This window comes from Triturus cristatus, chromosome 5_1, assembly GCF_964204655.1.
Source record: "Triturus cristatus chromosome 5_1, aTriCri1.1, whole genome shotgun sequence".
Lineage (NCBI taxonomy): Eukaryota > Metazoa > Chordata > Amphibia > Caudata > Salamandridae > Triturus > Triturus cristatus.
In genome coordinates this window covers 262471717-262497804 of record NC_140587.1, presented here as the reverse complement: position 1 = coordinate 262497804, position 26088 = coordinate 262471717, and the positions used below count along the sequence as shown (strand labels likewise).

The 26088-nt window shown below is 44.6% G+C and overlaps 1 protein-coding gene across 3 annotated transcripts in view; it reads right to left on the bottom strand.

The window, feature by feature from the left end:
* OC90 (otoconin 90) overlaps window positions 1-26088 on the bottom strand; it is an 875163-nt gene that overhangs the window by 568064 nt on the left and 281011 nt on the right. For 2 of the 3 annotated variants that reach the window (XM_085604909.1, XM_085604910.1), the window contains exon 1: window positions 303-527. The exons of the other annotated variant lie outside the window; for it this stretch is intronic. The gene's annotated coding sequence lies outside the window, so the exon portion shown is untranslated. Of the gene's footprint in view, window positions 1-302; window positions 528-26088 lie in introns of those variants that run through there. 3 annotated transcript variants of the gene reach the window in all.

Sequence of the window (26088 nt, the reverse complement as noted above, 5' to 3'; positions counted from 1 at the left end):
ATCTGAAATGCTTTAAGTCGCAGTGATAAATGACCCAATGCTGCACTGACTGAGATTTTAGATCTTATCATAAACAAAAACTATATGGGGGTGCTAATTAATCTCTCCCATTAATGTATATCCTCTAATAAAGTAATCCACACTAGTGCATTTCTGCAGTAAAATTATATATCCACGTTTTTTATGTCTCACTAAACTGCATAAAAAAGCCAGTTGTGCACGTTTTCAATATGTTATGGCACCCCAAGCTCTCCTATATATTCTATACCTCTTTAGGAACCCGTGTATGAAGAGCGGCTTACCTTCAAGATCACTCCTAGAAAGCAGTTGGACGCAGGACAAGTGATGGCTCCTAGATTAGCCCTGAGTCATATATAGCGCCCGGGAGCTGCGTGATGCCCATGTGATTGCGTCCCTTATCTCCCGCTGCAGCACTTCAACGTTTGTTAATTAATGCCGCGCGGGGCTCCCCGCAGGCCACAGCACTTATCGCAGGCTCAATCCCACGCGGGATGCATGTATGGCGTCTATGTGAGGGGGCCCTTTTAAGAGGAGCGGGCAGTGCACCGCTGCTTGACTTAATGCTCAGAGGCTAATTACATTACAATTGGCTGATTGTAGCGGACTCTCCGCGACAGCGGCGTTTGGAGGCTGGAGATAAGCTAATAATGTTAAGGAGTGGCGAGCAGGCATGCGCTGATGACAGACAGGTGAAATGTATATAGCTGCACAGGCCCGGGTGACCCCGCCACTGACATGATTGCCCTTGAGCGACCTCTGCCAGTTTATTATGGGATGGCCCTTCCCTCCATCAAGGCCCTGTAACACTGTGGCAGTTCCCGCGCTCAAGATAAGGCATGTGCAGCTAATTTTAATTAGTCATGGTAACATTCTGAAGCTGTAGAAAACTGCGTGAAATGATGGTTAAACACTGCGCCATTGTGTATGTGAATCCCAAATGAAATATAATAACAAGGCCTAAAAGATGATTGTACAAAGAAAAAACTTGTTATTGTTAATATATTTGCGAAGTGCAGCCGACCGCTGCAGTTTCTTGGTGCAAAAGAGATTCATGCAGTAAAAGACCATCAAGCAACCTGAGATATTATAGAGATAAAAAACAGGGTTGTATGACAGAGGCACGCATGGCTAAACCACACGTGCATCTACAATGCGGTCTGAACAATTAATGTGTCTGAAAAACGCAATACTTTAGCAAACATGCCTTTACCACACATTTTTGTTATAAAGACATGACTGGTAAAGGGATTTGTGTGGTAAAGATCACACCGCAGCCCCCTGTTCTGAGCCCTAAAAACTAACCTGTTGGACTTGGCCCTTTTTGGCTAAAGTTCCCTAAACTTTTGCCTTAACCCTAGACCTTTTTTCTGACATGGTGTTGCCAACTTAGATGCTTTGGGCACTTTGCCACTGCTGATCAGTGTCAAAGTGCAAGTGCTCCCTGTGTAAAGTGTAATGCTAATTGGTTGTCCATGATTGGTATGTTTGCCTTACTAGTAAAGTCCCTAGTAAAGTGCACTATGTGTGCCAGGGCTAATAATGCAAATGCTACTAGTGCGCCTGCAGCACTAATTGTGCCACCCACACAAGTAGCCCTAAAGAGAGAACTCAGGCCTGCCACTGCAGTGCCTGCGCACAGTTTGTTAAACTGCCATGTTGACCTGACAAGTGCACCCACTTGCCAGGTCTTACCCTTCCCTTTTTATGCACATCAGACACCCCGATGGTAGGCCTAAGGTACGCCCCTTGGCAGGGTGCAGTGTATGTGAAAGGTAGAACATGTACTGAGGTGTGTACCACGTCCTGACAGTGAAATACTCTCCATTTCATTGTTCACTGTTGCAAGGCCATCCTGCCCATAGAACAAAATAGGGAGGCTGTGTAATATGTGTTCAGCCTATCTTCCCATAGGCTTAAGATGGAGAGGTGAAGTTTAGTGTGTCTGAACTCACAATTTAATAACACATCTTTTTGTGAAGGTGGTTTTTGCATTGTGTGTTTAGAAACCACTCTTTTAGAAGTGGCTGTTTTTTTGTGTTCTAACAATTCTGTGTGTCTCTGCCTGGTTGTGGATTGACTGTCTTGATTTGAAAGCAATAGGATCTGTGGAATGTCTTGACCCAGGGGTCGAGGGGAGACAGCAAAAGGCTGACCTGCATCTGCAGTGTAGGGGGTAGAAGTAGCACCTGGAGGTGAAGAGGCCTGGGCTGCTGCCACAAAACAATTGCTCCATCTCCTGCTGAGTAATTGAGGATCCAGACCCCCACTTTCAAAGGAAGAAGGTGTCACTGGCAGGGAGACACCCAGAACTGTTTTTGACAGGGGTCAGTGCCCCCCTGAACAAAAAGACTTCAAAGGCATCTAGGGGTATAACTATGAGAGCTGAAACCCCTGAACATTGGAATGGAACTGTTCAAGACTGTAAAGGATGAAACTACTTCGTAGTCAAGAGGAACCTCTGCCAAGGAAGAAACAGCTGAAGAGACTGAAGGAAAGGACTGACCCTTGCTGTGTGTTCTGGGGCTGGCCTGCAGTTTGCTGATTTAACCAAGGAGAGGCTAAAGGGACTTTACTGTGTGCTGTGTCCCCTGCTTGAAAGGACTTTGCTGTGTGCTGTGTCCTGATGTAACTTATCCCCAAGGGCCCGAGGAGAGCTGGCTCCCTGTTGTGGAAACTCAGGAACACAAAAGTTTCCAGGTGTGTCTCAGCGACGCTGAGTGCATGTGCTTTTTGCAGCCTGGGACCCTCGTAAGAATTGCCCTGTGATCATGGGCACCTGGAGTCCAAGTGAGTCTCAGCGACGCTGTGTGCGTGTGCTTCGTGCAGCCTGAGACCTTCGCGAGGATTGTCCTGTGATTGTGTTCACCTGGAGTCCAAGTGAGTCTCAGCAATGCTGTGTGTGTGTGCATTGTGCAGCCTGTGACCTTCGTGAAGATTGTCCTGTGATCGTGTGCACCCGGAATCCAAGTGAGTCTCAGCGACGCTGTGTGTGTGTGCTTCGTGCAGCCTGAGACCTTTGTAAGGATTGCCCTGTGATCGTGTGCACCCGGAACTCAAGTGAGTCTCAGCGACGCTTTGTGCGTGTGCCCTGTTGCAGCCTGAAACCTTCGTCATTGCCATCACCCCGGACCGGCATCCCCAGAGGAGCTGTGCCGCCGGCCCGAGCCTGCCGTTGTTAAGGAGGGACCTCGAACCATCCCCGTCAGGGGGGGCCCGAGTTCCACTGCCCAAAATCAACGAAGTCGCATCAGAGGCTCAAGTCGCGAGGAGAGGTAGAGGAGACTGAGGTCGCACCCCCCAGGTAACACTCAGCGAGCATGCGTGTGTCGCCTCCTGGGGTGGGGTGCGGGCTCCGTGAGAAATGCTCTCGGCCTTTCCACTTCTCGCAGCGCGAGCCTCTGCTCAAGCTCGTATCGTGGCCCGTACTTGCCGAGGAGTGGCAGTACCGGGGCCGGAGTGTGGAGCTGTACTTTGTTTTCCACCATCCCCCTGTTGAGGCATATTTTGGCAGTAGCTGACTGCCGGTCAGTCAGAGTGGCATACAGACCGTCCAGAGCACCATGATCGGTGCCGGAGTACATTATTGTTGGCATTACGAACTGCCTGATAGTTGCATTATGCATTGCATTATTTTTGCATTGTGAACTGCCTGATTGTTGCATTACGCATTGCATTATTTTTGCATCACGATCTGCCTGATTGTTGCATTACGCATTACATTATTTTTGCATTACGAACTGCCAGATTGTTGCATTACGCATTGCCATTATTTTTGCATTGTGAACTGCCTGATTGTTGCATTACGCATTGCATTATTTTTGCATCACGATCTGCCTGATTGTTGCATTACACATTACATTATTTTTGCATTACGAACTGCCAGATTGTTGCATTACGCACTGCATTATTTTTGCATTATGAATTGCCTGATTGTTGCATTACGCATTGCATTATTTTTGCATTACAAAGTGCCTGATTCTTTCATTACGAACCGCATAGCATTGCATGAGGACCGCATAGGATCATCTAGAATTGCTCATTAATACTGCAAGAACCTACAAGGGCTTGCTGGCCTAATAACCGGCCAGGTGAAATATTACAAATATTCATATGTTGGATTTGTATCGTGTGGTCTCATTGTATATCCTTTTTTTATAAACAAATACTTGTTTTTATGAAACTTGTGTGGAGTCCATTTGTGGTGTCATCATTGGGTTACTGAGAACGTGGTTGCAAATACTTTACACATTTGCCTTGGAGATAAGCCTGGCTGCTCATGCCAAGCTACCGAGGGGGTGACAAGGGGCCATTTGAGAAGGTGTCCTTCCTTTCCCTGACTTAGAAGCAAGGGTCTCTATTTGGACTAAGGTACCTACCTCAGCCAACTAGAGAATCCCAGTTCTAACACTACCCGATCCACCCTAAGCCCCAAAAACGACCCAACCCCCCCGAGCCCTAAAAATGACCCCACCACCTGAGCCCTAAAAACTACCCGACCTTCCTGAGCCCTAACAACTACTCCAACCCCTTCTGAGCCCTGAAAACTACCCGACTCCCCAAGCTCCAAAAACTACCGACCCTCCTGAGCCGTAACATCTACCCCCAACCACCCCCAGAGCCCTAAAAACTAAGCTGACCCCCTCTGAGCCCTAAAAACTATCCTGACCACCCAAAGCCCTAAAAACTTTCCTGACCCCAGCCCTAAAACAACCCAACCCCCTGACCCTTAAAAAAACCTGACCCCCCAGCCCTGAAACCTACCCAACATCCCAAGCACTATAATCTACCCCAAACACTTAAACCCTCACCCAACCCACAAAACCCAGCCCAGCCCCACTTTCCAGACTGCATCCACTCCTGAACCTTCCTCTTCCTGTGCTCGGCATCCCAGGATCTAGACCACACGCTGCCTGGAAAACTGCACGCGTGACCCAGCCTGTGATGTAAAGGCCCTCTCCCTAAAAACAGGTTTCAAACATGTCCTGAATTTTACCAGTGTGCGTTCACAATGTAGGTAGAGAACAAGGGTATTCCATAGCTTGGATTCATCCAGGACACTGAGGCCTGATTTACAAAAAGTTTGCGCAACACAGCGCTGCAACTAAAGTTGCAGTGCTGTATTAAAGGTTTTCTGTTTTCCTCTTCTCCTGCACTGGTGCACTTTTGACTGCCATTGCGCTAAGGCACACACCCTTACGCCATAGTTCAAGGGTCTGTGTGTTCTATAAGGGATTGTTTACATGCTTTGTATGTGTGGTGTACAATGCAGCAAAAACAATGAGAAATGAAAAATTCTTCCTTGTTATACCTGCCCTGAGAATGTTTGCTGATAGGGAGTTGCTTCAAAACTTGTGGGTGGTGCTGCCCATGTTCCACCCACCGCCCAGAACCCTCCCTTGATGCAAAGTTATGCAAAGCAATGCTTTGCACAACTTCGCGTTCATTTGAAAATTCCAGGAAAAGACTCTGCATTGGGTTTGTGTTACAAACGTAACGCAAAGCATTAGTACATCTGGGTCTAATACACCTTCATGTAACACACTGTGAAGAAAACCAATATGGCCTCCTACCAGCTGTTTCTACTGAAAAATATTAAACCACTCCACCCAGAAAAAGGTTTCCGAACTACCATTCAACCACTCATACTCTTGCCTCTGGCAGATGTCAAAGCTCTGCTCAGTGCCTTCTGAGACTTCACATTGGTCCCACCATAAGGGCATCCTGTAAACCACAATATGGCCACTGGCGTAACGAAAGTTGAGGGGGCCCCCCTTCAAGGTACATGAAGGGCCCCCACTCAGTATTTAAGATGGCGCTCTCAGGGCTTAGTACGGGGCTGAGGGGGGCCCCCTGCAGCTCGGCCCCCCCTGCACAGCGGGGGGCTGCGGGGGCCTGTGTTACGCCCCTGAATATGGTTCAACAAAGACCTGCCCACATCACAACCACCCTGAGAACTTCTCCTAGGCTGGCCTTGCCAGCCTGTGCCATTTTAAAACCAGCAGCATCATCTACAAAGCCATCACGATGCAACCCCTTTTCTAGCAGCCAAGCTCAGCACCTTCGGTGGCTCTCGGCACACCAGGATCTGGAAGAACATCCATCAGTCAATCAAGACTGCCCCAATTCTGTTTAAAGTTAGGAAAGAGCTGAAGAAAACACGAATAACGCTACATCTAAAAAAAAGTCATAGCCAACCTGCCCTACTCAAGTCAAGCTTCATCTCCAATCACTGATTAACTGTATTATTGTCTGTGATGCAATACAGCATTTTGCTGCCTTTTGCAGGTTCACGTTATATAGATTCCACATACTTGCATGCACGTCTGTAATGCAACTTCATATGGTAACAGAATGCAGACACAGTGGTATTATATAACAGAACAACACAATAACACAGCACAAACATAATAGGACAAACCCAATACAATATAATAAGGTAAATTCAACACACCATTTAAGCAAAAACAAAGACAACAATTACACAATTCAACACAATAATAACACAATAAAAATCCACAAGAACACAATAAAATAACACGGAAGCAAACCTACACCACAATACAACAGCTCTGCAAAACAGCAACAGAACACAAAAATAACATTCCAGAACAAAGCAAAGCACTAGACCAAACTTGAATTCAAATATTGAAAACAGAGGCATGAACAGTATGGGGCCCTTTAGAACAGTTTGTGAGGGAGGGGTGGCAAGTGGTGGTGTCTAAGTGTGCAGCTTGGATCTTGTTCCTTGAGACTACCTGGAAGAAGTCCAGACACCTGCTCACAATGTTTACTGCCAGCTCTGTGGGCCAGTGTGAGATCTGAGGCGTGCCACATTGTGTTTTTGGCAAAGGTTGGGTAATTTCAGAGCTGTAGAATACTTTCTTCTTAGAATGCTGCTGTTCTAAGGTGGATGGCTGACAGGATCCAATGCTTGATGAATTTATAGCCATTGAGTAAATAATCAAACTGAATTTATTATTAATGGAACCGCTGTGTTTAACAATACTATAGTCACTTTCTGTTAGCAGGTTATCTACTTATCAGACAGTTTACATTCAAGAAATGTGATTTTAACTTCACAGTGCGTATTTTTTGTTAATAGAATTACAAAAAATTGCTAAAATATAATGCAACCAAGGATGAATTCTTACCTTTTCCTTTTTTTGTGACAACGCCTCCTACCAACGCTCGTGGCCTTCATTTACACTTGTTGCAAAAAGGGAGACACCAAACAGGAAGCATCGGAAAGGAATGATTAGTCCTAACCATGGCCATCTATGACTCGCCATTTATAAACCTCAGATAACCATGGGGTTTCCAGTTATTCCTCCAGGGAGTCTATGCAGAGGTAAGTACCGGAAGCATGTTAATTTTGGGGATGTGAGGAAGGCCAAGTTCTGCAGCAGGAGCACTTCCTGCCCAGAGTCCGTTTGGAATGTGGACCGGCGTGCTGTTCCGGCTGGGCATACCTGCTTGAGACTCATTTTAACCATCAAGTAAGGCCTTCCTGAACAGAGGACTGTATTTCAGTAATATGCTGACACACAGGTATTCAGGATGCACAAGAGACCTTATAGATATAAAATGTTAAGATCTGAATTAAACTTTGAAAGGTTATATAACGCACAAGCAAAGTAGAAATAATGAGATTTTATGAACATATAAACACATCTGCTGAAAAAAAAATGAAAGCCAATTTGTTATTGAAGTCTGCATGTTCATCTGGAGGAAAAAAGACTCAGAAAAACTGCAGCTTACCATGATCGTTATTCTCTGACCTGCAGCCCATTGTACTCAAATGTCTATGCCTCGAATGAACTAAATTGCAGGCAGTACAAAATGATTCAGAGATAAATACACTATCATCTCATTTAAAGTAATATAAATAACTAAATTATTTCCTCTGACACACACCATGTGTGCACACTCCAACGCATGCACACCTCACAACCAAGCATGTCCTATAAGAAAATGGGGTATTAGTTGGTGATGTGACTTCCTTTCCAAGTAAAAAGTCCAAAATCATACTAGGTCCAACACACAAGTTCAATAATTAAACCTGGACTAAACACCTCAGGACTGTTGCACAGAACCAACAGGCTTCTCTTAAGGAAAAGTGTGTAAAGCATTTAGCAGTGTCAAAACTGTTAAAAAGTAACAACACAATATAATAAAAATCCAACAACCACTTTCTAAAAATAGAGATTGTTTTAATTATAAAACAAAAAAGTAATAAAATCCAACAAGACGAGCCAAAGATATGATGTTTTGAAACTTTAGGCCAAAAAGTGGCAAGAAAAAGTAAAGCTGATCAGAATTCACTTGACCTAGGCATGATTTCAGCTAACCCCAATAAAACGGAGGTCGAATTTCCCAAGCGGATAATTCTGATCAAAAATACCTTGGGACTAAGGGCCAGCTTTATCAAAGGGTTGTGTAGACCTTTGGGTGATGCAAGGTAACACAATGACAACCAGCACTAAAGTCAGATTTACCAAGCCATGTAAGGTCACCCTGCATGGCCATGAGGTACTTGGTAAATCTGAAGTAATACAAGGCGGTGCAAGTTGCTAAATAATGTTACTCTGCCATGGGGAGGATTTCCATAAGTAGAGTGTGGGTGTCTCCACACATCCACCCTTGGATTTTGGAGCATTCCCAGATTTACAATGAGTTTTGTTATGTTATGTTGTGTTATATCATGCCATGTTATGTTATGTTGATTTGTATGGCACAGCTTATCACTGGTCAGGGTATCCAGGTGCTAGAGCAGGAACGTAGGCCAGGCAGAGCTCTTCAGTTTCTTGCAGAAGTTGATTAGTGTAGGAGCTGTCCTGATGTGTTGAGGAAGTTAATTCCAGTTTAGGCGGCAATAGAGAAGAAAACACACCCTCCTGACTTGCTTCTGTGGATGTGGGGGACATGTGCGATGGTGACAGAGGTAGAGCGTAGCTTTCTGAAGGCCGGTAGAGTTGAACTCGGTCGTATGCTGGTCCAGTGTTGTGGATGGCTTTGTAGACATGGATGATCAGCTTGAATTGGCAATGTTTCTGAATGGTTAGCTAGTGTAGTACAGTGAGGTCGGGGGCGATGCAAGCGCTTCTGGGGACGTCTAGGATGAGTCTGGCGGCATGTGTTTTGGATAGTCTGGAGTTTTTGCGTGAACGTGTTGGAGATGTTGACATAGAGCATGGTGGTGCAGTCGAGTACTCTGGTTATGAGGGCCTGGGTGACCATGTATCTTGTGTGCGCTGGGAGCCATTTGAAAATTTTGTAAAGCATTCTAAGAATGAGGCATCAGTATGTAGCCACAGTTTTGACCTGTTTATTCATTGTGAGTTTGTCATCTAGGATGATGCTGTGGTTTCTGGCATGGTGTGTGGGGGTGAGTGTGGGACCTAGATCGGATGGCCAACAGGAGGAGTCTCATGGAGAGATCTAGTTTCCGAAGATCAGGATCTCTGTTTTGTCTGTGTTGAGTTTAAGGCAGTTCTCTCTCATCCAGTTGGCCATGTTGGTCACCAGTGTAGGAGACAATGTTGATGCCGTGGGCTCTTATGATATGGTTGAGGGATGCCATATACACATATTTGCTATGGATGGAGGAGTTGGTAATGGTGGTGAAGTTGGCGCTGATCAGTGTTCATTCCAGGTTGTACATGTGGGTAGCGCAGGGGTCTGTGAGGGACCCTAAATGGATGGTATGCTTGATTCCTGTGGTATCTTCTGTGATGAGTGGGCTCCAGTTTGTTAGATGGTGGCCGTTCCTAGTGGTGATGGAGTGTGGTGTGGTAATGTCTTCTATGGTTGGTTGGGGTGCAAAGTTGGAGTAGATCTTGAGTAAGTTGTTGTGAAAGATGTCAGAGAGGCCTTTGCAGAGGTCTCGTGAGGGAGTAATGTGGTCAGTGACTGCTGTTAGATTGATGAAATCTCTGATGATGTTGAAAAGTTTTTTACTGCAGTTGGAGCAAGATTCTAGTCTTAGCACAAGGGCATGTTTCCTGGCTTCCTTGATCAGGGCATGGTCCCTTCAAAGTGTAGATTTGTAGGTGTCTCTTGGGGTGTTATCTCAGCTGGCTCTCCATCTTCTTTCCATTTCTTTGCAATAGCGCTTGGAATCTCTTAGGTCTTCGGTGTATGAGCATGCTAGATCGTGAGTTTTTGTTTGCATGATTTTCTTCAGGGGAGCCAACGTGTTAGCGCAGTCTGAGATCCAATTATTGATAGTGGTTAGATCACTCTGTAGGCCACCTGTGAGGATATGCTGGTTGGATCTGAGGGTGTGGGTCCAGTCCGCCTCTGCTATGTTGTTCCAGTTGGAACTGATGTTGATGGCTGGTTTTTGCTTGCTGGATTGGGGCGCATTGATGCAGAAGTGTATGATGAAGCGGTCCGTTAATGTGAGCGGCATGAGGTGGCTAAAGGTGATCTTGTTGCTGACTGTGGGAACTAGGTCAATTGTGGCCCGGCAATGTGAGTTGGGCCTTGTACGAGCTGTGTGAGTCCGATGTTGTTGAGGTTTTCTAGGAAGGCAGTGGTGTTGTGGTCCATTGGGTCATCGAGATGAATGTTCAAGTTGGCGAGTATTAAGAAGTAATTGGATCTGATGGCGATGGGAGCGATGACGTCAGTGAGGATGCTACTGAAGGTGGTGCATTGTCCTGGTGGTTGATAAGCGAGGGTGTTCGAGATGGTTGTGGAGTGGCTGATATATAGTCTGAAGTGCATGTGTTCCATGAATGTGGTGGGTCTGACTGTTGTGGTTGTGCAGGTAATGGTGTCTTTGTGAATGATCTCGAGACTTCCTCTGGGTTTGTGGTGCCCTTGTCGGCAGACGCTCTTGTAGCCTGGTGGAATGGCCTCGGCAATGGCTGGAGTGTATGATGGCTTTAACTGGGTTTCAGTGAGAAAGAGGATGTCTGGGGAGTGCATGTCAATGAGGTTCCAAACCCAGGTGGCATGCTTGCAGAGAGATGCCAGGTGAGGTGTGTGCAGTGGGTAGAGTAGGAGTGGTGCTGCAAGAGAATCGTCAGTGAACTCATGAGAATTGTCCTACAGTGTGATGTGGTGGGGAGCGGGGCAGCAGTCATGTCATTGTCCAGTTTTCATTGCTACCAAGTTGGATGAAGTGTAGTGGTGGCTGTGGTGGTCGGACGGACCAGGGTCTGTGGCGCTGGGCACCGACCAGGTGTGGATGTGCGCAAATGGACTTGCCTTTGGCGTGACAGCTGCGTCATTAAGTAGGCCCTAGGAGGAGGAGGAGAGTGGGAGCAGGGTTAGGAAGTGGCGGGAATCCGCAGGAGGAGAAGGCACGAGTGGTAGACCTGGGAATGAGTGGTAGACCTGGGAATGCATCAAAATGGTATGCCAAAATTTGGTGCATTCCTGCCTTCTCTTTTCATGCAGCGCAGCATGGAGTCTTGATGCGTTGTGCTGTTTGATAAATCTGCCCCTGAGCATCTGTAAAGGAAGTTGAAATCCTCCAACAGGAGCAAGATTGAAGGTTGTGTCTATCGAAGTACTCTCAAGTTAGATAGCTGTTGAATGAAATCCGTTTGAAGCTGTTGGTTTTGGTGTGAAAATTAAAATTTCGTGACCACTGAAGTCCTCTCATTGGTCAGATACTTTTCACTCCCTAATCCAATCAAGATTTTTACCTTCAGACTTTTTGGGAGGTCAAAATCCTCCAGCAGGGCAAGCCTGGAGGTTGTATCTGAGAAGTCCTCTTGAAATTGGACAATTTGGCCTCAAGGTACTACTGATGCTACAGAGTTCTTGGATGTCCAATAATTTTCGAAGCCCCAACTTTTCAAGCTTTTTGGAGCTGTTTCTTCATAGACTCTGATTTCCAGTTGGTTGGGATCAAGGTGCTATGTATCACACCTGATTAATAACAATGCTCTCATGCATGTTATTTCTTGGGTGCAATAAAGAGCATCTATTAATGTGTTTATGGGGAATAAGATGCAGATTTGGGTCCTGAACTCACCAAAACCTGTATGGTACAGCAAATACTGTGCACTTTTCCCTGGTTAAGTTCCGAAAGGCTTGACCGATCAAACTTTAATGAAGGGTGAGATATTCAACACACTCTGTAGTTATCAGATGCGGCAAATGCCACCCAAAAAAAATAGTGACCGAAGGTTCGGAGGACCTCAGGGACAGCACTTATAGGCCAGGACTCACTCCAGCAGTAGCCAACAGTAGGGTACATGTTGCTACTGGTCAGCTGGTCACTCCAGGTAGAAGGTCTCTTTCAGCTTGTTGTCTCCCTTTATTCACATAGGAGTTCAGCCAACAAACCCTTGGAGTCTCCTTCTCGGTCCTGTGGGAGCAAATCTAGCTCTCAGGTCTCCACCCAGGACACAACAGCAGGTCCAGTCCACTTCTGGTCTTCTACAGGTCTGCAACAAGTTCTGATGAGTTGGAGGTGAGGCACCACTTTTGTAGAAATCACTAGCCATTGGGTGGGTGTGACTCCGTAACAAAGGTTCCAAGGGCAACCCATCTCTCTTCTGCAGCATATTATGTTTGCCGTTCTGCAAGCTATCCCACTGCGCAGTATTATGAGTTATACCCAACATGGTAGAACATGTCTGCTTTTGGAGGTGACTACTAGTCCACCAGTGGTGTGCCCAGGAAAATGAGCAGTCCCCTCTTCCACAACCACACCAAAATGGTTCTGGGAACAGCTCTCATTCCTGCTGTTATGTTGCCAAACTGTCTGCAGTTAGCCCTGGGATGTAAGGGCTTCTTTCCCCCAGGTCTCACTTTACTATGAAAGGCGAAACATCCCCCAGGTTAATACATTTCTGGATCCTTCCTGCCAAAAGGCGTAAGCCATTATTTCTGCTCTAGGAGCAGTTTTTACACCTCGTTAAGGGCAAAACAATGACATCGGCAGCTGGTGGTAGGCTAATACCCCCACCAATTTTTTTCTGGTATATTTATCAAACATTCTACCTTACCAGCAAATTGAATTATTAAAACAGTGGTCTAAGCACTGGGCTTGTGTCACAAAAGTGATGCAAACCTGCTCGAAAGGTTTTTTGGGGATTTATTTTCCAGTGCAACACTTGTTTTGCACTGGAAGGTTACCTGAAAGTAAGGCAAAGCAATGCATAGTGCTACTTTGCATTACTCTGTGTCAAGGTCAAGGGGTGTTCCAAGGATTTCCATGCAAGTTCTCATGCAACCACCTATGGTTTTTGACGCAAAACCCTATCTACTAGCAATAGTAGACAGGGTTTGCGCACAAAAATACTGCAACTTGAAAGCAGGTGTTTAACGGGAGAAATGCTTTTTATTTCTCCTAACGTTTCTCACTTTGCATGTGCGCTGCACTGTAGTATTTTGCAATGGAAGGGAACCCTTTAAATACAAAACCTATGCTATACTCACAGAGACACAAAGGTGTTAGTGTGGCGCTCAGCAGTCTAATTTCACGCCAGCACTACATAAAGAGCAGGATAGTGCCATATCTGTGTAGATATGTTCCGTGCCCCCACTTGCACTTCAAAGCGGGTTGCCTCCTTATTGGACTTGGCCTCTCTGCAGGGTCATCCCCAAACGTTTTGTAATTTTCCCTCCTGTTTTCTGAATTTTGCTTTTAGTGGCATTAGGACTCTGTGCACTTTACCACTGCTAACCAGTGCTAAATTGCATGTGATCTCTCATTTGAACATGATAAAAGTAGCTTACACCCAATTGGCACATTTAATTTACTTATAAGTTCCTAGCTGCTAGTGGGCCTTCAGCACTTATTGTACCATCCACCTACCTTTCCCTTTAAAACATGTCTTTGTTCTGTAATTGCAGCGTATGTGCAGTTTTAAACTGCTAAGTCAACCTGGCAAAATAAAGATTTTGCCATGCCTACACCTCCCTTTTTAATTAATAAAAGTCACCCCTAATGTTGGATGTAAAAAGCCAATAAGGCAAGGTGCATTGTATATAAAAGGTAGGACATGTGTTCTTAGGTTTTACATGTCCTGGTAGCAAAAATCCCCCAAATTAATTTTTCAGTACCATGAGACCTTCTTCTCCCATTGGAAAACATTAAGTTACATTATTACATTTAATAAGTGCTAACATGTGATTGGAAACAGGTAGAAATGTCATGTTTGGTCTCAAAAGAATTGTAATTTAAAATCCTCTTTAATGGTAAAATCAGATAGTAAGTCACAATTCTGATAATGCTAAGTCCTAAGAAATTGGTGCTTGAGGCCTTTGTCCTGGGTCACATGATCGTGAATAGCTTGGCAGTGGACCTTTGTGTATTCCTCCCAGATAGTTAGTCAAAGGGGGACTAAGTGTTGGCAGGATAGGTGGGGCTGAGCTGTTCATTGCTTCACTTACATTTTATGGCAACCCCCAGCCCACTATAAAGGAACTTGATACCAGACTTTTGTCCCCCTAGATCATTTGGAGCCTAGGCAGGGGAAATAAGGACATTTACAGAACCCAATGTGGGGAAGTCGTTTTTCTCATGTCAAAGGCTGGCACTAGGTATAAATATTAGACCCTACAACTCTTCAGTACACCCCTGGACCTGTGTAGGACACACAGAAAATCTGCTGTGTATTTAAAAGACTGCCATGCTACTTGAGGCATGCTTTGTACCTCAGAAGACTGCCCTTATGCTACTAGAAGACTGACCTGCTTCTTGAAGCCTGCCATGTACCCGCAGAGGACTGCCATGCTGCTTGAGGTCTGCCTTGCTGCTTGATCTCAGGTCTACCAGAGTGACTCCAAGTTCTAGTATGCTGACCTCCTGTGTGATCTACAAGGACATATCCAACTCTTGAGACCTGAAACAGTGCCCTTGGCCTCTGCCTGGAGTGAGTCCTGGCCCCCCTGCCCCCTGTGGTGACCAACTAGTCCTGGACCCATAGAAGTCGTGATAAAGGTGCATCTCCAGTCAAAACTTTACACCACAAAGTGGCCTGAGAACCGATAGAAGACTGAGACCTATCTGCTTTCCGGTCTCCCTGATTTCACAGTGTTCCCGCTAATTTCTTTTCTGCAGCAATAAGTCCTGTTCGGTGGGACACCTCGGAACAGATATCCAGCCTTGTGTAGCCACATTGGCTACAGCCTACAGCTTCGTCCCACTGGAGATTTTTGACTTTCAAAAAAGTGACAAAGTTCGAACGTGGAAATCTTAACAGCTACATTGCCCAGCGGTTCCCTGATAATTCCACCTCCTCATCGGACACTGCTGGCTGCCTTGCCCCTCTGAACTTGACATTCTCACGAATTGTTTTCAAAATTTCTTCTAACTCTGACAGTAAGCTGAGACCCATACGCCGCATGTAGCTGAACTACCCTCCATCACGGTCTGCCTTAACTTTTGACTTTGCCCCTGTCTTACATGATCAGATACCCGCGGTTAGCGCTTTAATCTTTTAGGCACTATTTTTCACTCAAAACTTCAAGAATGCATGACTCTGGTTCTACTGATTGGATTTATTTGTTTTGGTGTCATTTTATTTATTGAAGTATTCTTTATTTTACTAAATGAGTTTGGGATTGTTTGTGTGTTCACTTTATTACTGTTTGTGTGCTGCACAAATACTTAACACAGTGCCTCTAAGTTCAGCCTGACTGCTTTTGTGACAAGCTATTAGCAAGTTAAGCACATGTAAATTAGTGACTTTTGTGATTCACCCTGACAGGGATTGTGGTTGTTGCTTGAGAAGGGTTTTCATCCCCAAAAACCATGGAGCAAGGGTACCTACGTTGGCGGTAGGCAGCAGTTTGTGAGCCAGCGCAGGCAAATAGCAGGAATGCGCCATACACTGTTACATACTGTGCATTCCTGCCCTCTTCCAGTTCACGCAGTGCAGCAAGGTGGCTTGCTGCATGAAATATTGATATATATAAGCCTGTTTCACCAAAGGTGCTGCACTGAGTTGAGTAAAAGGAAGAAAGCAGAGACATGCCTTATATACTAACATATGGCACTGTTTCTCTCTATAATAGTGCTGGAGTACTTTAAACTGCCTTGTGCCAATGAATAGTGCAAGTGTGTGTGCGTGATGTCAAGCATAGGTTTTGTACTGGTTTCCTTCCAATACAAAATTCTATGCTTTGATGAGGTATAACAGTGTTCAGAGTTTGTATGGGAGCTCTACAGTAGATGCAAAGTTGGAAAACCTTTCTCCGTTACGCTTGTTTCAAGGAGGCATACATTTTAAATGTGAGTACCTGTCTACCTTTTCTAGTAGTAGGAATTAAAATCAAAAGGAATGCCCATACACCACCCATGATATGCCACTCTAGCCCAAAGAAGTGCATTGGGATACTTTCAACCTGAAAACAAGTTTTTAGCTGGAAAGTAAATACCAAACATACATTTTGTGGCAGTTTGCATTCATTTTGTGAGGTAAATCTGGTGCAAAGGATTAGTAAATTTGCCCCCTAGTATTGAAAGCCATAGTGGTAGTTCAGGCGTCAATTACAGGACCAAGCAGTCATCTCCATTTATGGCCACACCATCTGCTGGCTCCACTGGAATAGGATAGTGCCACATCCACCTCCAAGCCAGGGCGGAAAAAGTGCCAAGAAAAAATGAGATGCTGAGCGATAGATTGAGAGTTACCGTGATGCTTTTGCTTAATGTTTTTATTTATTTATTAAGGTGTCTTCAAACAATCAAGTGGCTTGTAAAGCAGGACTACTCACCCGTAAGGGTCTCAAGATGCTGGTGGAGGTTTTGACTGCAGATCTGTCGCAAGGCACTGTGGTTCAGTCAAAGAGCCAGGACTTGAGGTCCTTCCTGAATTGGGGCAGTGACGGTTATTGCCTCAGGGGGAGAAGGTAGGGTGTTCCAGGTCTTTGCTGCGTGTCTTAAGATGGTAAGGAAATATTATACCCTTTATTCTAGTCAGTGTATGCATTTTATATCATGACATTTTGTAGGAAATGGTGCATACTTTATGGCTAAAGATGATTTGACAGCTGGCAAATAAAATTCCACCAAGCACTAACAGAACCAAAGCCCCAATTGGATGAGGAAAATATCTGAGTTACTAGCCAGCAAAGCTTTTCCCCCTCAATTACACTAAAAATATCATAAGTCTGAGTTAACCAGGAAATCAGACCAGCAAAGTTCACCACCTCCACATTTGGCATTGGTACAAGAACCTCCCAGATGAACACTCAATATTCTACAATACAAAATGAAGGGAGCATAAATCAGAAAAGAGGATAAAGAAGGGAAACCTCAATCCTGTTAGGAGGACCAAAAGAGGTTACATATTTGAAAGACCCGCGTTTCTTGATTTTCCAGCCAAAATGTTTATTAAAAGTGAGAAACTGATTAAGGCAATAACAGATCATAGTTGGTGAATAATGAAAACCTTAATAAGATGGTCACTCTTTGTTGTGAATGGCAATGTCCCCTGTTATACTCATGGAGCCTGTTGTCATCTGCAACTCTCCACTTGATCAATGGAAACAAAGTAGAGGTATCTCAAAATAGTTCTGGTGTAGTCACACTGTGGTGAGGACTACCCTAAGGGTAAAAGATATTGACATGCTACAATAAACCAACATGAATTCACTGACTCAAAAAAATCTAGTCTGTCTTGTGAATCTAAAGGAAAGTTCATTTCTTAACTTCAAGGAGGAGTGGCATAAAAAATTAACTGGTCAAGACCAGCTAAAAGCGAAAAGCCAAGGCCACAACCAACCTAGTTGTCTTAAACTGCTATTACACAGTCAATAGTCAAAAAAGACCATTTCAATAGGATACCTACTCCCATGTTTAAGACTGTATAAGTGTGGAGGATCTCAAGGGACTAAGGACAGCGTCACCCTTGAAGGAGTTAACTGTTAATATACTCCTGGCTTCAGCTGTCAGGAAGCAAGTCTGGAGGTATTGCTTACTACTTATGACTTGGACAACACATGGGTGATGCTCAAAGCTAGCACACTCTCAGTCCACCTAAAGGAAGTAAAGATGGTTGGCCCCTGAATAGTGTTGGAACTGTCTGGACTGAGGCTTTATGCACGTAGAGCAGGCGATGTCAGAGCGTCCATACAACAAACTATATTTCTCAGCAGGCCATTACCTTTCACATTTCAGAGTGGTGGTTTTCAATGTCTCTGTTTACTCTGTCATGCCATTCCTCTTTCTCTATTTGGACTACTGGCTCTCATATTCCTGTGTACATGGTCATTGGTGGAGGCGGTGACACTACTCTTTCTCAGCTCTTAGAGATTATAACTACATTGCATCAGTTTACTGAAATCAGAGAGTAAGTAAGTAAGTATTTATTTGTGCATGATTAATTAAAATCTTTACAAATCGAATAAAAACATTATAAAAGGAAATTAAAAAATAGCAAGGACAGTTAACCAAAAAATGTTTAAAAGTTCTCTCTGTCCTGTGAGTTTGCCGGTGTGATTCAGATTGTAGTTTACCATTATTAAAATCAACAGTCCTCAGGCTCTCATGTATCTGACCCCAGCGAGTTCAAAAATGTTTACGACCTGACAGTTTAATTTTGTTTTGCTGGGATTGAAACAAAGTTTGACTGCCTGTCTGCATGTCCGGATACCGTGAGTTTTAAAGGAATCTCGCAGAAATTTGCATCTCAGATCTTTCAATTTGGGGCAAATGCACACCGCGTGGACAATGTCTTCCTTTCCGACTTTACAGAGGCGGCATTGTGGTTGAAGATTTTTCCTTATCCATGGCGGTAAGTGAGTATATACAGGGATTACGCCCAGGCGCAGTTTTAAAATTTTTTCTTTCTTTGTTAGGTTCATGCCAACATTAAGGTATGCCTGTGGTTACATTGTTCCATAGTCATTAAGGATTATCCAGCCGTGTGCTTTTTTTGTCAGGGCCTCCTTATCTTCAACTATGGAAATAAGTCTTACTACTTTTTTGGTTGTTTTTTTAAACGTCACATGGTCTGTTGGGCTGCCCCACAAGTCGGATAGGCCCAGCACTTCAAGAGACTCAATTAAGTACTTCCTCGCTGATGATTTTTGGTGCCGAAGAGTCTCTTCTCAGATGTTAAAGTTTAGGGAATCTTTATCGGCATTGCGTATCTTGTGCCAAGCAACAATGTATGCACACCGTCTTTCTAGAGTTTGTTTCGTGATGCCAAATTCTAGTCGTATTTGTGCAGAGGAAACATGTTTTGGCAAGTTAAAGATGAGCCTGTAGGAATTCGATATGACTATGTCCAAGAGGGTGCCATCTTTCCCTTGAAGGGGTTCGCTCCCGTAGGTGAGTGTTGGTTGTAATTTTGCACGAAGTACTTGAAGGAACGGGTAAAAGGTCAGATCTGGGAGTTTTGTCTTTAAGGATTTTAAGGCAAGGGAGGTTGCCATTCACTTGCCTCGCAGGGAGTCCAGCTGAGGTTTGAAGGTGATCTTCGAGTCCAGTATTACACCCAAATATTTGTAAGTTGTTACATTTTCCATTCGTTCTCTGTTTATGTGCCAGTTGTTTTCCCTTTTCTTTTTGTAGTTTACTGCCATTATTTTAGATTTATCGAAGTTTATTTGCAGAGCGTTTTTATTTGAAAAGGAGTAGGTAGTGTTTAGCAGGTGCTGGAGACCTATGGGCGTCTGGCTGATAAGCACCAGGTCATCTGCATACAGCAGGTTGGATAGTGTGGTCTTCCCTAGCTTTGGTGCGTGGCAGAGACTTTTGTCTAGTTCGCCAGGTAGGTCAGCTAGGAAGAGATTGAATAGCGTTGGAGCTAAAACACAGCCTTGTTTGAGGCCCTTTGTTGTTTTTATAGGTTTTGAGAGGTGTGTGCCTGCACCTAGTTTGATTTTAATCCATGTGTTAGAATCTAGTGCTATCAATACATTTAAAAGGTGAGCAGGTATACCCCATTTGGCCAGTTTTTGCCATAGCATGTTGCGATATACATGATCGAACGCAGCAGTATAGTCGATGAAAGAGAGATATAAAGATTTGTTATTTTCTCTTGCTGATTCCATCAGTAGAGTCAGGGCCATGATGTTTGTGACTGTTCCTTGACCCTGACGGAATCCGGTTTGGGTGTTCGGGATTACTGAGTTTTCTGTGGCCCATGAGGTTAATTTCTCTAGTATGTTCCCTGCAAAGTATTTTGCTTCTACATCAATTAACGCAATCAGACGGTAGTTTTTTGGGTCTTTTTTGTTCGAGTGTTTGTAGATTGGACTAATTATTGATCCATGCCATGACTCGGGTAGTATCTGAGTTGTTTTTGCGTAATTGAATAAAGGTGTTAGTGCAATGCTCCAGAACTCTGCATCGTTTTTGTACAACATTGGTGGTATGCCGTTGGGTCCAGGAGCTCCTGTTGGTCTTCCTTTCGCTATTTGTCTTCTGATGTCATCTGTCCCAATAGTCGATTCCTGTGGGTCCGAATCTGTAGAGATGTCTACGTCATTCTTTGAGTCGTTCGTTTTCAAGAGGAGGGTACTACATTTGTTGTTTTTTTCTCTTTGGGCACCAGCAATCGTATGATGATAGCCTGATCCTTCCGCCATATCGTCCGTTCTCAAGCTTTTTGGCGCTTCCTCTTTGATTGTGTCCTCACTGTTGAAGTGCCTAGCTAGATAGTTTGTCCATGCTTCCTCTGCGATGTTTGAGTCTATGCCACGATGGTCTGGATTTTTTATTTCCTTAATCATCCTCCAGAATTTAGAGCTATTTTTTTGATTCGCTTCGTGGAATAATTTTGCCCATAATTGATCGTTTTTATTTTTCTGTTTCTCCCATTTCTTCTGTTTTAGTGATTTTTTAGCTTCCCTCAGGGTTATCTGCAAGTCTTTGTTATCTGGATCTTTCCGTATCTTTCTCAGTGCGTGATTTATTATTCGCTTTTGGATCTTCATTCCCGGAGAGAGTGATGTTTTATTTGGGTTCCCCTTTCCGTTGGAAAGCTTCTTTGACGATCCTTTTGATAATTTGGCAGTAACTTTTTGGGTGAAATTTTGCCATTCTTCTGATGGTGTGTTTATACACTTTACTGTTTGAGTGTGTATGGATTTTACGTCGGAACTTATGGTGGTGATGTTGTTTGAGTTGCATCGGAGTCGCCTTAAGTTTGAAGTTGTATCTATCGCAAGACCTGTATATGGCTCAACGTTTAGTAATGCTCTTGCTTTTATAGAGACTTCTTGGGGGAGGTGATCACTAAGGTCGTTTACCCCTATCCTAAATGTTGTTATCATTGGGAACATGTTTAAGGATGTAAAGGTGTAGTCCAGATGGGAAAAATGTTTATTAGAATAAAACGTTGGGGCCGGTGGATTGTTGTCAGCAAGACGCCCATTCAGTGCCCTTATGTTGAGGTCTTCTAGTTGTCGCAGTAGTTTTTTTGAGTTGGTTGTTGATTTATCGATTTTAGCCATGCTTTGTCTTGGTACGCCCCATGCGGTGCTAAGTTCTTGCTGAATGTTATTATCATATTCTGTGTTAATAAGGAACATATTGAAGTCACCACCGACTATGATCTGGTCGGACGGGTCTCCTTCGGAGATTTTTTGCAGTACCTTTATCAGTTCATTTGCTGCCTTTCGTTTTTGTGTTGGATGGATATAAGTATTTATTATAATGACCTCTTGAGTGTGTTGTTGTAATGTTAACAGGATTTTTACCGTCAAAATTCCACTTGGGGGGGTTATATAAAAGTCTGTGGTTCTTATTGTTCCTATTGTGGCTATGGATGCCAGAATTGCAAGACCTCCTGATCTGCGTCCGAAAGTAGAGTTTTTGCTGGCAGGGAGAAAACATGATGTAAACCCTTGAATTTCAAATGATTCTTCCTCCCAGGTTTCTTGGAGCAGCAGAAGGTCAAATGAGTTTAGATACTGTAAGAATTCAGGGTCGTATCTTTTACTTGCCAGACCATTGATATTCCAAATGCAAATTTGTATTTGTTTGGCTTTATCTATAAAGCTCTCAGTGTTCAGTCCCCTTTGTCAATTTGGAATGTTGGCTGTGTTGATGGTTCGTTGGATCGATATCCACTTCTGAGTGATAATTGGCAAATTTTGGTCATTTTGCATGAGTTCCTGTCCATTAACCATTATTGTCCCGGCTTTGGGATGTGCTATCGGCGAGAAACTCCTTGCTCCTTTTAGCACAGAGTTGGTCTTTTTTCACGCCGGTGATCTGGGCGGAAGTAAGAAAGGTGCCGGGTAGCGAGGTTGTTCTGCAAGTCGTAAGTCGATCCCCCAATGTTTAAAAATTGTTTTTTCTTCCATTATCTTTTTTACTGTCTCGGGGGTGTTCCAATTTGTTTTTGTCGTCTCTTGGTGGCAGAAGTCATTGCTGGGGATGAATTCGATTTGAAACAGGTCTGAAGAGTAGATGTTCTCTAAGCTTGTTATTGAATGAAGGAGTTTAAGGATGTTACCCCTGTTCAATATGTCATCCCTACCAAGGGACGTGTATTCTGGTACGAAGAGGATGACAGTAGAGTTTGCTTGATTGGTGATATTTTTGGGGTTTGATTGGAGACACGCATGACTGTTTTGATTGGACTGGGGTTGACGGTTTGGACTACTCGTGATTGGGTTGTTTAATTGGGCTCTTAGTGTGGAGTCGACTCTTGTTTCGGTTATGTTACTGTTAGTTGTGCTGTTGATTGAGTAGATTCTGTATTATTAATGATCTTTGTGATAGGCATAGTTTTTTGTGTTGAGTTAAACTTGGCTATTGGGTCGTTGGTCTTTCTTGTTTCCCAGTTTTTTTGGTTAAGTAATTGTTTTTTTTTTCCGGTTGAAGTTTCTGGGTTGGGCTTCTAGTTATCTTTTGAGCTATGGCATGAAAAGAGTTGATTAGCTGCTCTTGTGATCTCTCTTGTGCCTCTTGTTGCGGTATGCGTGGGCATGGCTCCGTTTCCATTGCTTCTATAAAACTTATGCTTTCTACTTGCTGTGGGTTGAGCTGTTTTTTGGTGTAGAGATTGGCGTTTAATATGAGCTTTTTCCTCCCTTTCGTTTTTTCCTTCGGATTTTGTTCTGTGCTTTGCTGTTCTTTGCTATCAGGTCAATTGAGGTTGCTGTTTGGTTTACGGGATCAACACCTGGATCCTTTAGCTGGGTTGAAGTAGATTCCCAGCTCTCTGCAGTTGAGTTGGTGGTTGCTCCCAAGATCACTGTTGGCTTGGGATCCTGTAGTTTTTGTTTTGAAATTGATGCTGCATTACAGTCTTGCGTTTGAGGGAATGTTGATTTTATTTCTCGCATCAGATCCCCTAGCATGGATGGCATTGTGGCTAATTTATCTAATATCAATTCGCAGGAGCATGGTTGGGACGGTGATTTGATCATGTAAGTCGCTTCCTGGCCCCTTTTTATGAGACCATTTAGTTCAGATATCTTCCCCTCAATGCCTAGTATTGAAGTAGCTATTAATTGTAGGACAGTAAGCTGTGTGTCCATTTTTTGCGATTGGAACTCTAGTGCTTTAGCTGATGTTTGCAAAGTGTTTATGATTATAAGCCATGGAATTTCAGATAGTGGATTTACCATGCTATTGCTATTCCCCTGGCTTAGTAAGGTGTTTGGTTCTTCAAGTAGAGTATTGTGCTCTGGCCTGAGGTTGTAAGAGGCGATTAGATCTTCCCATTCCTGTGTGGCTATAAATGTCATGTCATTTTCCGCGGAGCTGGTCGTGGAGTTGAAATCACTATAGTGGGATAGAGTGCGACGCATTTTTGATTTGGGGTCGATTGTCCCACTCTGAGCACTTATTTGCCCCCCGTAATCTGTTTTTGTTCTTATTGGGGTCTCTATTTGTGTAGTGATGATGTTAGTCAGTTGAAGTTGTTGATGTTGTTCTTCTGACGTTATTTCTTGCTTGGTGCCCAGACTGTCCCGGATTATGAAATTGAATTGTTGCCCCTTTGGGGAATTGCTATTTATTTGGTAAGGTAACACGTCTTGGCTGTTCCCGCTGTTTCCACCCTTGCTGCCCTCTATCTTGGGTGGGCTTCGCTGATTCTGATTCTGGTTCTCCTGGCTGTCCCGACTTTCCTGGTGCAATTTGTTAATTTCAAATGGGTGAGGCTCCTCCTTAAAGATGGGATTTGGGGAGTTAGCTGCCTCAGCGGGTTCGCCCATTTTTGGTGTAATCTCTCTTGTGCGGACATCTGTTTCCGTGTCACGTTTGTTAGCCGAGCTTTGATGGTCTCTTCTGATGGCTCCTTGGTCTACCTTTAGTGGTGAAGTTATCAGACTCCTCAGCGCTGGCGATGTTTTTGTTACTGGTGGATCGTCTGGTGTGGTGCAACTGCTCCCCCCTATAAGCAGTGACGTGTCATTTGTGTGACTATCGGCGCAAGCATGAATGTTTGCCCCGAGTAGGAGAGGAGTTTGCAGACCTTCTATACATCCAGTCTTAGAATAGATTGCTAATCCTGGGTCTTTCAGGAAGGAAAATTTTGTATATATCTTGGGTTGTTTAGTACATTTCCTTTTTGTTTCTGGTGTTCCTTCTATAGAAATGAGCTCCTTTGATTCGCTAAGGACCTTTAGATGTGACTTGGTCTTGGCGATTGGGAGCTGCGATGTTGTAAGTAATGGGCCTGGTGCAGCGACTGTTGGTAGTTCCGATCGTTGTTGTTGGTGTACCATGATAGAACTCCGGTTAGTGAAGCTAGCCTTTAATGATATGTTGTCCTGCCCTTTTCTATTACTGTTTTCATTTGCAGTTGAGGCTGGAGTTGATGAAGCCGTTAGGTCGCTTCTTTCCATCTTAATTGAGGTGTTGTGAGTTTCCTCTTCGAGGCCTTGAGGGCCTTCTTGATGCAGTTTTGTATGCAAATCAAGTTCTCTCTTTTTCTTCCTGGACTTTGTGGGGGGATTAGGATTAGGATTGAGTAACAATTCCCTGACTCTGCCAGATCTCATTCCAGTTGCCTTGGAGGCTCTGTTTGGAGTTATTGGGTTAGGTTGGATTAGGTTGGTTAGATGTATTGTTCCGTGGAGTTAAGATTGAAGTAAAGTGTTTTTTGTTGTTGTTTTTTTCCGGTCTTGTTGAGCTATCAGAGCCTTTTTTTCCGCCCCCTACGGCTCCACACAATGGAGGGGCAAGCGAGGTGAAGCGTGCAGAAGAAAGCAAGAAGTGCAGGGAGCAGCACGCTTGCACACAGTCAACCCTCGCCAGTCAGTCCCCCCAAATCCCCCAAATCCCCCAGATCCAGATCCAATTCGTTTACTACTTCCAAGTATGCGTGTATGCGAGTAGACACCTAATATCACCTGATGTCGCCTGGCGTCATCTGCGACAAGGGGAGCGGGAGCAGAGGAGCAAGGAGCAGAGGAGCAAGTGAGAGAGCAACTTGGGGGACAATCACTGACAATCGCTGACAGTTACCTCAGAGGGGTGACAGGTCGAAGCAAGGTAGAACAAACAAACAAAACAAGCGTCAGGAGATTGCTCCTTACCGCGCGCCACAGGCTCCCGCTGTATTAGCTGTGCCAGTTACAAATCCGTTTCCGGCTCCATGTTCTCCATATTCTCCGCGGACTCCCATGCGCCTCGCCTCGGCTCGCTCGCTCGCTCCGGTGCCACTGTTAGACCGGCGAATCGGTGATGGGTCAGCGGTCGGCCGTCCTGTTGATAATTTTTTTAGTTTTTGGCAGCGGCGGCGGGTTCGCAGGTTCGCAGCTCGCCGGCTTGCAGCTCCGCAGTGTGCAGGCTCCTCCTCCACCTCCTCCTAGCGTAACGTCACGGTAACTCACAACCATGGTAGAGCAGTGGTGTTTGGGTGTTTTCAATGCTAGAGGGGGAGTTCTTACTGTACTGAAGCAATTACCCAAGTGGACCGGAATGAGAATCGAAGCAGGATGTGCATCTGGAACAGGAAGCAGAGCAGAGACGGAGAGGCAGGAGCCACGTCGAAAACAGGATACAGAGCGGAGACCGAGAGGCAGGAGCCACATCCAGAATAGAATGCAGAGCAGAATCTGAGAGGCAGGAGACCGTGGGGAGATACCGCCAAACCGCGGTATGGAGGAGGCGATGCCGAGAGCCTCTGATGGACCGGAAGCGCCCTGGTGAGTAGCCCAGAAGCAGAGGTCAAGGACATCTGA